Source organism: Oncorhynchus keta, chromosome 8 (genome assembly GCF_023373465.1).
Source record: "Oncorhynchus keta strain PuntledgeMale-10-30-2019 chromosome 8, Oket_V2, whole genome shotgun sequence".
Taxonomy (NCBI): domain Eukaryota; kingdom Metazoa; phylum Chordata; class Actinopteri; order Salmoniformes; family Salmonidae; genus Oncorhynchus; species Oncorhynchus keta.
In genome coordinates this window covers 34,681,663-34,696,591 of record NC_068428.1, presented here as the reverse complement: position 1 = coordinate 34,696,591, position 14,929 = coordinate 34,681,663, and the positions used below count along the sequence as shown (strand labels likewise).

Here is a 14,929-nt window from a genome sequence, read left to right as displayed (position 1 = left end):
GCCTCCCGCCTGTCCGGCGCCGCTGCCGGAGCCTCCCGCCTGTCCGGCGCCGCTGCCGGAGCCTCCCGCCTGTCCGGAGCCTCCCGCCTGTCCGGCGCCGCTGCCGGAGCCTCCCGCCTGTCCGGCGCCACTGCCGGAGCCTCCCGCCTGTCCGGCGCCGCTGCCGGAGCCTCCCGCCTGTCCGGCGCCACTGCTGGAGCGTCCCGCCTGTCCGGCGCCGCTGCCTCCTGTAGCAGCTCCACGCACCAGGCTGTCTCTCTGTCTCCTCTCTGCAGGTGCTCCCGCCTGTCCGGCGCCGCTGCCGGAGCCTCCCGCCTGTCCGGCGCCGCTGCCGGAGCCTCCCGCCTGTCCGGCGCTGCTGCCGGAGCCTCCCGCCTGTCCGGCGCCGCTGCCGGAGCCTCCCGCCTGTCCGGAGCCTCCCGCCTGTCCGGCGCCGCTGCCGGAGCCTCTCGCCTGTCCGGCGCCGCTGCCGGAGCCTCCCGCCTGTCCGGCGCTGCTGCCGGAGCCTCCCGCCTGTCCGGCGCTGCTGCCGGAGCGTCCCGCCTGTCCGGCGCCGCTGCTGGAGCGTCCCGCCTGTCTGGCGCCGCTGCAGGAGCGTCCCGCCTGTCTGGCGCCGCTGCCGGAGCGTCCCGCCTGTCTGGCGCCGCTGCCGGAGCGTCCCTCCTGTCCGGCGCCGCTGCCGGGAGCCTCCCGCCTGTCCGGCGCCGCTGCCAGAGCGTCCCGCCTGTCCGGCGCCGCTGCCGGAGCCCCTCAGCCCAGAGGCGCCAGAGCCCCTCAGCCCAGAGGCGCCAGAGCCCCTCAGCCCAGAGGCGCCAGAGCCCCTCAGCCCAGAGGCGCCAGAGCCCCTCAGCCCAGAGGCGCCAGAGCCCCTCAGCCCAGAGGCGCCAGAGCCCCTGTCCCTCTGTCCAGAGCCCCTGTCCCTCTGTCCAGAGCCCCTGTCCCTCTGTCCAGAGCCCCTGCCCCTCTGTCCCGAGCTGCCCCTCTGTCCAGTGGGGTCATTGAGAGGGGTTGCCATGGTGAGAAAGCCACGGAGGCGGAAAATGAGGCGGACAAAGACAAGGGTGAAGTGGGGTCCGCGTCCCGCGCCAGAACCGCCACCGCGGACAGACGCCCACCCAGACCCTCCCCTATAGGTCAAGGTTTTGCGGCCGGGAGTCCGCACCTTTGGGGGGGTACTGTCACGTTCTGACCTTTATTTTCTGTGTTTTGTGTTTAGTTAGTATGGTCAGGGCGTGAGTTGGGTGGGCAGTCTATGTTTGTTTGTCTAGGTTTTGGGAATTTCTATGTTTCGGCCTAGTGTGGTTCTCAATCAGAGGCAGGTGTCATTAGTTGTCTCTGATTGAGAATCATACTTAGGTGGCGTGGGTTTCACTGTGTGTTTGTGGGTGATTGTTTCCTGTCTCAGTGTGTGCACCAGATAGGACTGTTTTGAGTTTCACATTTTTTGTTTTGTTAGTTTTGTTCATGTGTACCTTATAGCATTAAAAAGTACCATGGAAAATTACCACGCCGCGTATTGGTCCTCTGATCCGTTTCGCCTCTCCTCTTCGGAAGAAGAGGAGGAAACTTCGTTACAGCTACTTTGAAGAATCTCAAACATTACATTTTTTTTTTTAACACTTCTTTGGTTACTACATGATTCTATATGTGTTATTTCATTGTTCACTATTATTCTACAATGTAGAAAATCATAGAAATATAGAAAAACCCTGGAATGAGAAGGTGTGTCCAAACCTTCGACTGGTACTGTATATAAATATATATTTTTACAGAAAAATATATGAGGGACTGGAAAGGATGCAGACTAAAGCTGATCTAAATTGTTACAGTGTCAGAGTGAATGAGGAGAGAGAGAGAGAGAGAGAGAGAGAGAGAGAGAGAGAGAGGGAGAGAGAGAGAGAGAGACAGAGAGAAAGAGAAAATCCTTAAGTGGCTTTCTGGAGATATAAATATTCTATATAAAAGATTTATGTTACCATTCTGAATAACATCCGGCATAATGTATTGTTCGTCTTGGTGCTGAATGTTTTATGTATCAAGACGTCGGATGTAGTGGCATATTTTTTATCAGCTCTGATCTGTGACCTGCCTTGGTACTTGTTCGGTAGGCAACGCACCCCTCTGTGGCTAGCACGCACCTTACTGAACACCGCTGAACACTGACAGCACAGTGTACACATTCAGAGAACAAGAAGGAGAGTTGGAGGACAAGAGAGAGGAGAATAGCTATATTAGCATTCCATAAATATTTAATATAGCAACATCAAGAGTGAAAGGCAGAGATGTACTCTACTGACAATAGTGGATGTGCAGGAAAATAGTAGGCTATAATAAAATAGAACTGCAAACAATGGAGTGGAATAAGGGACAACGGAATGGAAAGTGAATGGTTTGTGTGTGCACATCCCATCTCCTAATTTAACCTTTCATCAGAATTTTCACTAGACACCTGAAATCTCAAAGCCAGTCAATATTACACACTTCGACCACACCGCCAAACACACTTCTGAAAGCAACAACAAAGAACAGTAAGGGACCTCTACTAATACCAGGAAGTGAATTGTATTCTGTATTCTTTCAGTGTGATTTGTCTCTCAGGCCGTGTGTGTTCCAGGGAGTAATGTTGAGTAGTGGAGGGTTCAGGGGGAACTCAAGCTCTTCTGACTGTGTGAGTTAATGAAGAGGCACCAAAGCGAGTCTATTTGTGTTGAATTTCCACAATGCTTCTGATGCGAGGTCAGTGTGATGTCGCTCTCTCTGGATGAAGTGTCTCTGTTTGTTTAACATTGGATGTATGCAGCACCGTTACCCAGCATTCAATGCTCGAGGTTAGTCAAATAGTAGTGAGGCGTGGAGGAGAATATGTTAGACGTGAGCCCTCTCCTCCGCCATGGAATCTCAAAAAGACATTCATATTTATATCCCGACATCTTACAATATCTATCACAGGGTGCTCCAACTATTCACCAGCCCATTACAGCTGCCTGGAGCTCAGAAATGCAGGCTAATGTTTAATGACCGAACTCATTCAGTCAGATGTAGTTGTTAGACGTTTAGCACCAGTCATGCTGAAAATGGGCCTTAACCCTGCAATACATCCACGGACATTACGACGACGATACCCTTTTTATTCTTCATGTGAAAAAGCGATCAGGCATGGAGCTCTCCCTCTCTGTCAACACACTGCCAGCCACCCACAGTGGGCAAATTTAAATTAGGCGAAAGATGTCAGCACAGGTCACAGGTCACCCGCAGTCATTAAGCGAGTGTCAGTGTGGACTGTGGTCAGTGAAGTATGGTGTTAGCCTGGTACTTCCCGCTCCGACCTCTCGCTTGCGTCTAGTGCAGTGCCGGAAAGGCCCTAGCTCCTGTCATAGCGTCGTCCGTCTCAGGGCCGGAGGGAGATGGGGCCTGACAAGTGCTAAAGAGGATAAACGCTCACTGGCCTCTTGGCTGTCATGATGAGTCACAGCGGTGAGGTGGTGATTATGCTCCCTGGCTCTCCGCTCACCCATACTCCATCCTCCCTCACCCCAGCCCGCAGGCCCACTTCAGATTTCACATCGGATTTTTACATTCCAAGTCTCGTCTAAATACGTGACTGACAAAGGAACTGCAGTACCAGTAGTTCTGCTTCCTTGGCTGAAAGGGAGGAGAAGGGGATTGTTTTAATATGAATGAGCTGGAAAATCAATTACATGTGCAGCCATTGTGTTCCATTCCAGAGAAGCAGATATATAAACACATCTGGAAGGCTTATTAATGCTGTGCTGTGGCTCAGCTCGCTACCTTGCGGTGTCTCACACCTTCTCTCTTCTGTCATGTTCAAAGACAAAGTGTACCAGTAGTCGCAAATGACCTGAATGCATTGCCTTGAAGTGAAGTCATCTGATTCCCACATTAATGTTTACTGGGGAAACTGTAGGCTATAGAGCTATAGAGATAGATAGCGAGCTATAGAGCTATAGAGATAGATAGTGAGCTATATAGCCCGGGCTTGTTGTGACTACCAGTAAAACAGTCTTGATCAATAGCCTGCATGATAAATTAACATATTGCACATATGATTGAATTAAATATTATAACCATTGTAAAACGATACCTTTAGAACTCAATGGTGCAGCAGGGTTTGTCTTTGGGCTGTGCTGTAGAATGGCTTCCTACAGAGAAGAGATCAGAGATAGTGTTAAGGCCATAGGCAACCGACACACATACTGTACGTGCCTAGTGGTCCAATCAGTGTGGTGAGCTAATGGCTTGTGAACCATGTCACTGTCATTTCAAACAGATATCAGTTATATCAAACTCCACTCAAAGGTCTGCTGGAAGAAATATAATGGTTTTGTGTGTGCTAAGGGAGACAGGTGAAGTAGGAATGAGTTGGTAGCATTGTTTTAGTGACATTCTAAAAGTGTCCATCCTGTAGATTGCCAATGTAAACCATATAAAATGGTCATTATTGTGGCTGATAAGCATACTGCATTTCATATGTTCTGTTTCACTTCAGTGGTCAAAAAGAAAATAAAGTTCTCACTGAAATAAATGACATGACATTGGATCAATTAGTAAGCCCATCTTATACTCTGGTTTCAAACTTTCCCCAGACTTTAATCAAACATAAAGTTGTAGATGATGAAGTACATAGACAGACAGGCAGCTGTGGTAGTTCTCGGACTGGGCTGAGGTTAATGTTGATTGAGTCCACCACTCCTCTGGCCACTTATATCAGTGGGCCTGCCAATCACTGAAAACTGGCCCTTATGTGCTGTGCTGAATGTTAAAATCTGCTCCAGGCATAAGAGCTGTATGTCTGTGTGAAGTGCTGACACTGACCTGCCCAACATGCCTCAATGACTAGGGCATACAGACAGGTAGACGTGCTTTTTCTGATTCACATGTAGATCTAAACTCATCAAAAAAACAAATGTCCTCTCACTGTCAACTGCGTTGATTTTCCAGCAAACTTAACGTGTAAATATTTGTATGAACAAAACAAGATTCAACAACTGAGACATAAACAGAACAGGTTTCACAGACATGTGACTAACAGGAATGAAATAATGTGTCCCTGATAGAAGTGGGGAGGGGTCAAAATTAAAGTAGCAGTCAGTATCTGGTGTGGCCACCAGCTACATTAAGTACTGCAGTGCATCTCCTCATGGACTGCACCAGATTTGTCAGTTCTTGCTGTGAAATGTTAACCCACTCTTCCACCAAGGCACCTGCAAGTTCCCAGACATTTCTGGGGAGAATGGCCCTAGCCCTCACCCTCCGATCCAACAGGTCCCAGATGTGCAAAATGGGATTGAGATCTGGGCTCTTCGCTGGCCATGGCAGAACACTGACATTCATGATGGACCCTCCAACCCCAAATTGATCCCCCTCCAGAGTACAGGCCTAGGTGTAATGCTCATTCCTTCGGCAATAAACGCGAATCTGACCATCACCCCTGGTGAGACAAAACTGCGACTAGTCAATGAAGAGCACTTTTTGCTAGTCCTGTCTGGTCCAGCGACGGTGGGTTTGTGCCCTAGGTGACATTGCTGCCGGTGATGTCTGGTGAGGACCTGCCTTACAACAGGCCAACAAGCCCTCAGTCCAGCCTCTCTCAGCCTATTGCGGACAGTCTGAGCACTGATGGAGGGATTGTGTATTCCTGGTGTAACTCGGGCAGTTGTTGCCATTCTGTACCTGTCCCGCAAGTGTGATGTTCAGATGCACCGATCCTGTGCAGGTGTTGTTACACGTCGTCTGCCACTGCGAGGATGATGAGCTGTCCGTCCTGTCTCCCTGTAGTGCTTTCTTAGGCTTTTCACAGTACGGACATTGCAATTTATTGCCCTGGCAACATCTGCAGTCCTCATGCCTCCTTGCAGCATGCCTAAGGCACGTTCACGGAAATGAGCAGGGACCCTGGGTATCATTCTTTTTGTGTTTTTCAGAGTCAGTAGAAAGGCCTCTTTAGTGTCCTTCGTTTTCATAACTGACCTTAATTGCCAACTGTCTGCAAGCTGTTAGTGTCTTAAAGACCGTTCAACAGGTACTTGTTCATTAATTTTTTATGGTTTATTGAACAGGCATGGGAAACAGTGTTTAAATCCTTTACAATGAAGATCTGTGAAGTTATTTTGATTTTTACAAATTATACTTGAAATACTTTTTTTTGCTGAGTTTAGTTTAATGTGATCTGTCATTGAGTATCAGTATTTTGCCATCAGTCTTTCCCATGTTTAATATGTATGCTGGCAAAAGTAAACCCAGCACAGGACGCAAAACTTATTTGGGCTTGTTTATGCTGTTTGAAGCTTGAATGTAGAAAACAAAATAACGTGAATCACAAAGTTTCAAGTTTTAATGTCATGTGCACAAGTACAGTGAAACAACTTTTGCCAGCTCAAACCCCAACAATGCAGTAATCAATAACAATGTAATACTAAAAATAACAAGGTATAAGAAAAACCCACGAGATGTACAAATAATAAGAACACGGTTAAGTAAGCATACTATACAGTGGGGCAAAAAAAGTATTTAGTCAGCCACCAATTTTGCAAGTTCTACCCAAAAAGATGAGAGGCCTGTAATTTTCAACTATGACAGACAAAATGAGAAAAAACAAATCCAGAAAATGTTGGCCCATTCCTCCATGCAGATCTCCTCTAGGGCAGTGATGTTTTGGGGCTGTTGCTGGGCAACACAGACTTTCAACTCCCTCCAAAGATTTTCTATGGGGTTGAGATCTGGAGACTGGCTAGGCCACTCCAGGACCTTGAAATGCTTCTTACGAAGCCACTCCTTCATTGCCCAGGCGGTGTGTTTGGGATCATTGTCATGCTGAAAGACCCAGCCACGTTTCATCTTCAATGCCCTTGCTGATGGAAGGAGGTTTTCACTCAAAATCTCACGATACATGGCCCCATTCATTCTTTCCTTTACACAGATCAGTCGTCCTGGTCCCTTTGCAGAAAAAACGCCCCAAAGCATGATGTTTCCACCCCCATGCTGCACAGTAGTTATGGTGTTCTTTGGATGCAACTCAGCATTCTTTGTCCTCCAAACACAACGAGTTGAGTTTTTACCAAAAAGTTATATTTTGGTTTCATCTGACCACATGACATTCTCCCAATCTTCTTCTGGATCATCCAAATCCTCTCTAGCAAACTTCAGACGGGCCTGGACATGTACTGGCTTAAGCAGGGGGACACGTCTGGCACTGCAGGATTTGAGTCCCTGGCGGCATAGTGTGTTACTGATGGTAGGCTTTGTTACTTTGGTCCCAGCTCTCTGCAGGTCATTCACTAGGTCCCCCCGTGTGGTTCTGGGATTTTTGCTCACTGTTCTTGTGATCATTTTGACCCCACGGGGTGAGATCTTGCATGGAGCCCCAGATCGAGGGAGATTATCAGTGGTCTTGTATGTCTTCCATTTCCTAATAATTGCTCCCACAGTTGATCTCTTCAAACCAAGCTTCTTACCTATTGCAGATTCAATCTTCCCAGCCTGGTGCAGGGCTACAATTTTGTTTCTGGTGTCCTTTGACAGCTCTTTGGTCTTGGCCATAGTGGAGTTTGGAGTGTGACTGTTTGAAGTTGTGGACAGTTGTCTTTGATACTGATAATAAGTTCAAACAGGTGCCATTAATACAGGTAACGAGTGGAGGACAGAGGAGCCTGTCCTCCACTCGTTACAGGTCTGTGAGGTCTGTGAGAGCCAGAAATCTTGCTTGTTTGTTGGTGACCAAATACTTATTTTCCACCATAATTTGCAAATAAATTCATTAAAAATCCTACAATGTGATTTTCTGGATTTTTTTCCCTCATTTTGTCTGTCATAGTTGAAGTGTACCTATGATGAAAATTACAGGCCTCATCTTTTTAAGTGGGAGAACTTGCACAATTGGTGGCTGACTAAATAATTTTTTGCCCCACTGTATACAGGTTCAGTTCCAGTACCGAGTTTACAATGTATAGGGATACTGAAGTGATGTGAAGGTAGGAAACAACATCTCCACTTCGCTGATCCTCAACACTGGGGCCCCACAAGGGTGCATGCTCAGCCCCCTCCTGTACTCCCTGTTCACCCATGACTGCGTGGGTGAACAGCCTGAAGTAATGGTGCCGAAGGAGATGGCTGCCGTTTTACAATTGCATAATCAATTGTGCTACTGTGTATGTTTTTTTGCGTAACTTGTACATAATGTTTCTGCCACCATGTCTTATGATTGAATAGAGCTTCTTAATATCAGGGCAGCTATTACTCACCCGGTACTGGAGGAATTCTTCTTTGAATCGGACAGGAAGGATTTACTTCGGACGCCCAACAGGGCCCTCATCCCCATCCTTCACTCACATGCTGCCAAACATACCCTCGTAAAACTGACCATCCTACCGATCCTCGACTTCGGTGATGTCATCTATAAAATAGCCTCCAACACTCTACTCAACAAACTGGATGCAGTCTATTACAGTGCCATCCGTTTTGTCACCAAAGCCCCATACACTACACACCATTGCGACCTGTACGCTCTCGTTGGTTGGCCCTCGCTTCATACTCGTCGCCAAACCCACTGGCTACAGGTTATCTACAAGTCTCTGCTAGGTAAAGCCCCACCTTCTCAGCTCACTGGTCACCATAGCAGCACCCACTCGTAGCACGCGCTCCAGCAGGTATATCTCACTGGTCAAACCAAAGCCAATTCCTCCTTTGGTCATCTTTCTTTCCAATTCTCTGCTGCCTATGACTGGAACGAATTGCAATAATCTCTGAGGCTGGAGACTCACATCTCCATCACTAGCTTTAAGCACCAGCACCAGCACCAGCTGTCAGAGCAGTTTTGCTCCTTTGCACCCCAGTATCTCTACCTGCACATTCATCTTCTGCCGATCTACCATTCCAGTGTTGAATTGCTATATTGTAATTACCTCGCCACCATGGCCTATTTATTTCCTTAACTTACCTCATTTGCACTCACTGTATATAGACTTTTTGTTTTCTTTTGTTCTACTGTATTATTGACTGTATGTTTGTTTTACTCCATGTTGTTGTATGTGTCGAATTGCTACGCTTTATCTTGGCCAGGTCGCAGTTGCAAATGAGAACTTGTTCTCAACTAGCCTACCTAGTTAAATAAAGGTGATTTTTGTTTAAATAGCAGAAGTAAAAGACGGAGACGACAGTCAGGGTGGCTTGTAAGGATCCACCTTTACCATCGGCCCTATTAGCCAACGTACAATCAATCAATAATAAAATAGAAGAACTATGTGCACATATATCCTACCATGGGACATTAAAAACGTATGTTTCACTGAGTTGTGGCTGAACGATGACATGATTAACATACAGCTGGCGGGTTTTAAGCTTTTTCGGCAACATAGAACAGCGACCTCTGGTAAAGACAAGGGGCGTCGGCCTATGTATATTTGTAAACAGCTGGTGCACAAAATCTAAGGAAGTCTCAAGGTTTTGCTCGCCTGAGGTAGAGTATCTCATGATAAGCTGTAATATGCACTATTTACCAAGAGAGTTTACATCTATATTTTTCGCAGCTGTCTATATACAACCACAGACCGATGCGGGCACTAAGACCACACTCAATGAGCTGTATACAGCCATAAGAAATCAGGAAAACGTGCATCTAGAGGCGTCACTCCTAGTGGCCGGGGACTTTAATGGAGGGAAACTCAAATCAGTTTTACCTAATTTTTATCAGCTTGTTAAATGTGCAACCAGAGGGAAAAACAATTATAGTCCACCTTTATTACACACACAGAGACACGTACACAGCTCTTGCTTGTCTTCCATTTTGCAAATCTGACCACAATTCTATGCTCCTAATTCCTGCTTACAAGCAAAAACTAAAGCAGGAAGCACCAGTGACTTGGTCAATAAAAAAGTGGACAGATGAAGCAGATGCTAAGCTACAGTACTGTTTCACTAGCACAGACTGGAATATGTTCTGCGATTCTTCCGATGGCATTAAGGAGTACACCACTTCAGTCACTGGCGTCATCAATAATTGCATTGATGACGTCATCCCCACAGTGTCGGTACGTACAAAACCCCAACCAGAAGCCATGGATTACAGGCAAAAGCCGCACTGAGCTAAAGGTCATAGCTACCGCTTTCAAGGAGCCTGGACTCTAACCCAGAAGCTTAATAAATCCCACTATGCCCTCCGATGAACCATCAAACATTCAAAGCGCAATACAGGGCTAAGATTGTATCGTACTACACCGGCTCCGATGCTCGTCGGATGTGGCAGGGCTTGCAAACTATTACAGACTACAAAAGGGAAGCACAGCCACGAGCTGCCCAGTGACACGAACCTACCAGACAAGCTAAATTACTTATATGCTCGCGTCGAGGCAATTAACACTAAAACATGCATGAGAGGACCAGCTGTTCCAGAACACTGTGTGGTCACGCTCTCCGTAGCCGGTGTAAGTAAGACCTTTAAACAGGTCAACATTCACAGCGCTGCAGGGCCAGACGGATTACGGGAACATATACTTCGAACATGCGCTGACCAACTGGCACGTGTCTTCACTGACATTTTCAACCTGTCCCTGACTGAGTCTGGAATACCAACATGTTTCAAGCAGACCACCATAGTCCGTGCCCAAGAACATTAAGGTAAACTGACAAAATGACTACCCGTAGCACTCACGTCTGTAGCCATGAAGTGCTGTGAAAGGCTGGTCATGGCTCACATCAACATCAACACCAAACCCTAGACCCACTAATTTGCATACCGCCCCAACAGATCCACAGATGATGCAATCTCTATTGCACTCCACACTGCCCTTTCCCACCTGGATAAAAGGAACACTTATGTGAGAATGCTATTCAACTACAGCTCAGCGTTCAACATCGTAGTGCCCTCAAAGCTCATAACTAAGCTAAGGACCCTGGGACTAAACACCTCCCTCTGCAACTGGATCCTGGACTTCTTGACGTGCTGCCCCTAGGTGGTAAGGAACACATCCGCCATGCTGATCCTCATCATGGGGGCCCCTCATGGGTGCATGCCCAGTCCCCTCCTGTACTCCCTGTTCACTCATGACTGCATGGCCAGGCACAACTCCAACACCATTAAGTTTGCCAATGACAACAGTGGTAGGCCTGATCACCAAGAACAATGAGAGCCAATAGGGAGGAGGACAGAGACCGTGTGGTGCAAGGACAACATCTCAACGTGATCAAGACAAAGGGGATGATTCTGGACTACAGGAAAAGGAGGACAGAGCACACCCCCATTCTCATCGACGGGGCTGTGGTGGAGCAGGTTGAGGGCTTCAAGTTCCTTGGCGTCCACATCACCAACAAACTAACATGGTCCAAGCACACCAAGACAGTCGTGAAGAGGGCACGAAAGCCGCACTGAGCTAAAGGTCATACCTACCGCTTTCATGGAGCGGGACTGAACAGATTTGGCATGGGTCCTCAGATCCTCAAAGGTTTTACAGCTGCACCGTTGAGAGAATCCTGACGGGTTGCATCACTGCCTGTTATGGCAACTGCCCAGCCTCAGACCGCAAGGCACAACAGAGGGTATTGCGTACGGCCCAGTAAATCACCGGGCCCAAGCTTCCTGCCACCCAGGACCTCTACACCAGGCGGCGTCAGAGCCACCCTAGTCATAGACTTCTTTGCTACCGCACGGCAAGCGGTACTGGAGCGCCACGTCTAGGTCCAAGAGGCTTCTTAACAGCTCCCACCCCCAAGCCATAAGACTCCTGAACATCTAATCAGATGGCTACCCAGACAATTTGCAATGCCCCTCCCCCTTTTGTACACTGTTGTACTCTTATCTATGCGTACTCATTTTAATAACTCAACCTACATGTACATATTACCTCGACACCGGTGCCCCCGCACATTGACTTTACTGGTACCCCCTGTATATAGCCCCACTATTGTCATTTTTCTGCCTCTAATTATTTGTTATTCTTATGTTACTTTTAGGTATTTTTTTGAAACTGCATTGTAGGTTAAGGGCTTGTAAGCATTTCACTGTAAGGTCTACACTTGCTATATTCGGCGCATGTGACAAAAACAATTTGATTTGATTTCCACATCTCCAAGGTGGAAAGTTATCGGAGTACCCATGACAGACAAATTGAAATTGTCCACCCACACATACAGCATGGTGAAGGCGTAACAGAGCCTCTTCAGGAGGCTGAACCTACAAACCTCAGGAGGCTTGTAGAAATTTGGCTTGTCACCTAAAACTTTTACAGATGCACAATTGAGAGCATCCTGTCTGGCTGCATAAGCGCCTGGTACGGCAACTGCACCGCCCACAACAACAAGGCTGTCCAGGGGGTGGTGCCGTCTGCGCAACATATCACCGGGGGCAAACTACCTGCCCTGCAGGACACCAAACACACCAGATGTCACTGGAAGGACAAAAAGATCAAGGACAACCACCCGAGCCACTGCCTGTCCACCCTGTTACCATCCAGAAGGCGAGGTCAGTACAAGTGCATCAAAGCTGGGACCGAGACTGAAAAACAGTTTCTATCTGAATCAGACTTAAAACAGCCATCACTAACAGATAGGCTGCTGTCTACATAGTCTTGAAATCATTGGCAACTTTAATAAATGGATCACTAGCACTTTAATAATGCCACTTTAATAATGTTTACATATCTTGCATTACTCATCTCACATGTATAAACTGTATTTTATATCTACTGCATTTTGCCTATGGCGCTCTGTCATTGCTCATCCATCTATTTATATGTATATATTCTTATTCCATTCCTATACTTAGATTTGTGTATATTAGGTAGTTGTTGTGGAATTGTTAGATTACATGTTAGATATTGTGCCACTGTCGGAACTAGAAGCACAATCATTTCGCTACACTCGCAATAACATCTGCATGTGACCAATAAAATTTGATTTAGATATTTATAGGAGTATGTTGACTGCATATATGACAAACAGAGTAGAAGCAGCGTACATGATGATTGTATGTGAGTGGATGTGTGTAGAGTCAATGTAAATGTACTGTATGTGCATATTACGCGTGTATGAACAAATGGAGTGATTGTCAGTGTGTGTGTGAGTGTCAGTGTGTATAGTGTGTAGGGCCCTGTGAGTGTGCATAGAGAGTGAAAATAAGAATCAAATGCAAAAGTCAATAAAATACAAAGCGAGCCACACTAATATATGCATAAAGTTAAGTGAATTACTAAATGGAACTCCCTGGACCAGCCAGCCTAGCATGGATCCATCTGCCACAATACACACATACCCGCACATGCACTCAGGTCAACGTCTTTACACAAAGCCTCACTGGGACACTTTGGACTAACTCCTTGAGATCCACAACTAGTGACTTCTCAGGCCTTCAAAGGCTTACCTTAATGAATTGGACCTGGAGTTCCTATCAGCCTAAAATGATTTGTTTTCATATCGCATATGTCACTTTGTATAAATGATTGGAGACAGGCGTAGGAATTCGTAATAGGGGGGTTTAATACTCATGTCATGAAAAAGCAAGGAGACAAAGCCCAAAACAAACACTTATACAAAAACACAGGGATGTAACCCAAATAAAAGAGGAGGTAAAACCTTTAATAAATACATGGGAAGAGACCCACAATACACTACACAGGAAGAGACCCATAATAACAAATGCACAGCAATACACAGGAAGAGACCCATAATAACAAATGCACAGCAATACACTGGACGAGACATATAATAACAAATGCACAGCAATACGCTGGACGAGACCCATAATAACAAATGCACAGCAATACACTGGACGAGACATATAATAACAAATGCACAGCAATACGCTGGACGAGACCCATAATAACAAATGCACAGCAATACACTGGACGAGACCCATAATAACAAATGCACAGCAATACACTGGACGAGACCCATAATAACAAATGCACAGCAATACACTGGACGAGACATATAATAACAAATGCACAGCAATACGCTGGACGAGACCCATAATAACAAATGCACAGCAATACACTGGACGAGACCCATAATAACAAATGCACAGCAATACACTGGACGAGACCCATAATAACAAATGCACAGCAATACACTGGACGAGACCCATAATAACAAATGCACAGCAATACACTGGACGAGACCCATAATAACAAATGCACAGCAATACACTGGACGAGACCCATAATAACAAATGCACAGCAATACACTGGACGAGACCCATAATAACAAATGCACAGCAATACACTGGACGAGACCCATAATAACAAATGCACAGCAATACACTGGACGAGACCCATAATAACAAATGCACAGCAATACACTGGACGAGACATATAATAACAAATGCACAGCAATACACTGGACGAGACCCATAATAACAAATGCACAGCAATACACTGGACGAGACCCATAATAACAAATGCACAGCAATACACTGGACGAGACACATAATAACAAATGCACAGCAATACACTGGACGGGACACATAATAACAAATGCACAGCAATACACTGGACGAGACACATAATAACAAATGCACAGCAATACACTGGACGAGACCCATAATAACAAATGCACAGCAATACACTGGACGAGACCCATAATAACAAATGCACAGCAATACACTGGACGAGACCCATAATAACAAATGCACAGCAATACACTGGACGGGACACATAATAACAAATGCACAGCAATACACTGGACAGGACACATAATAACAAATGCACAGCAATACACTGGACGAGACACATAATAACAAATGCACAGCAATACACTGGACGGGACACATAATAACAAATGCACAGCAATACACTGGACGGGACACATAATAACAAATGCACAGCAATACACTGGACGAGACATATAATAACAAATGCACAGCAATACACTGGACGAGACATATAATAACAAATGCACAGCAATACACTGGACGAGACCCATAATA

At 46.4% G+C, this 14,929-nt stretch overlaps 1 long non-coding RNA gene across 1 annotated transcript in view; it reads right to left on the bottom strand.

The window, feature by feature from the left end:
* Positions 1 to 4,102: 4,102 nt before the first annotated feature.
* The window catches only part of LOC127931425 (uncharacterized), a 131,878-nt gene continuing 121,051 nt past the window's right edge, over positions 4,103 to 14,929 (bottom strand). Inside the window, exon 3 of the long non-coding RNA XR_008141031.1 lies at positions 4,103 to 4,160. This is a non-coding gene — a long non-coding RNA (uncharacterized LOC127931425). The remainder of the gene's footprint in view (positions 4,161 to 14,929) is intronic.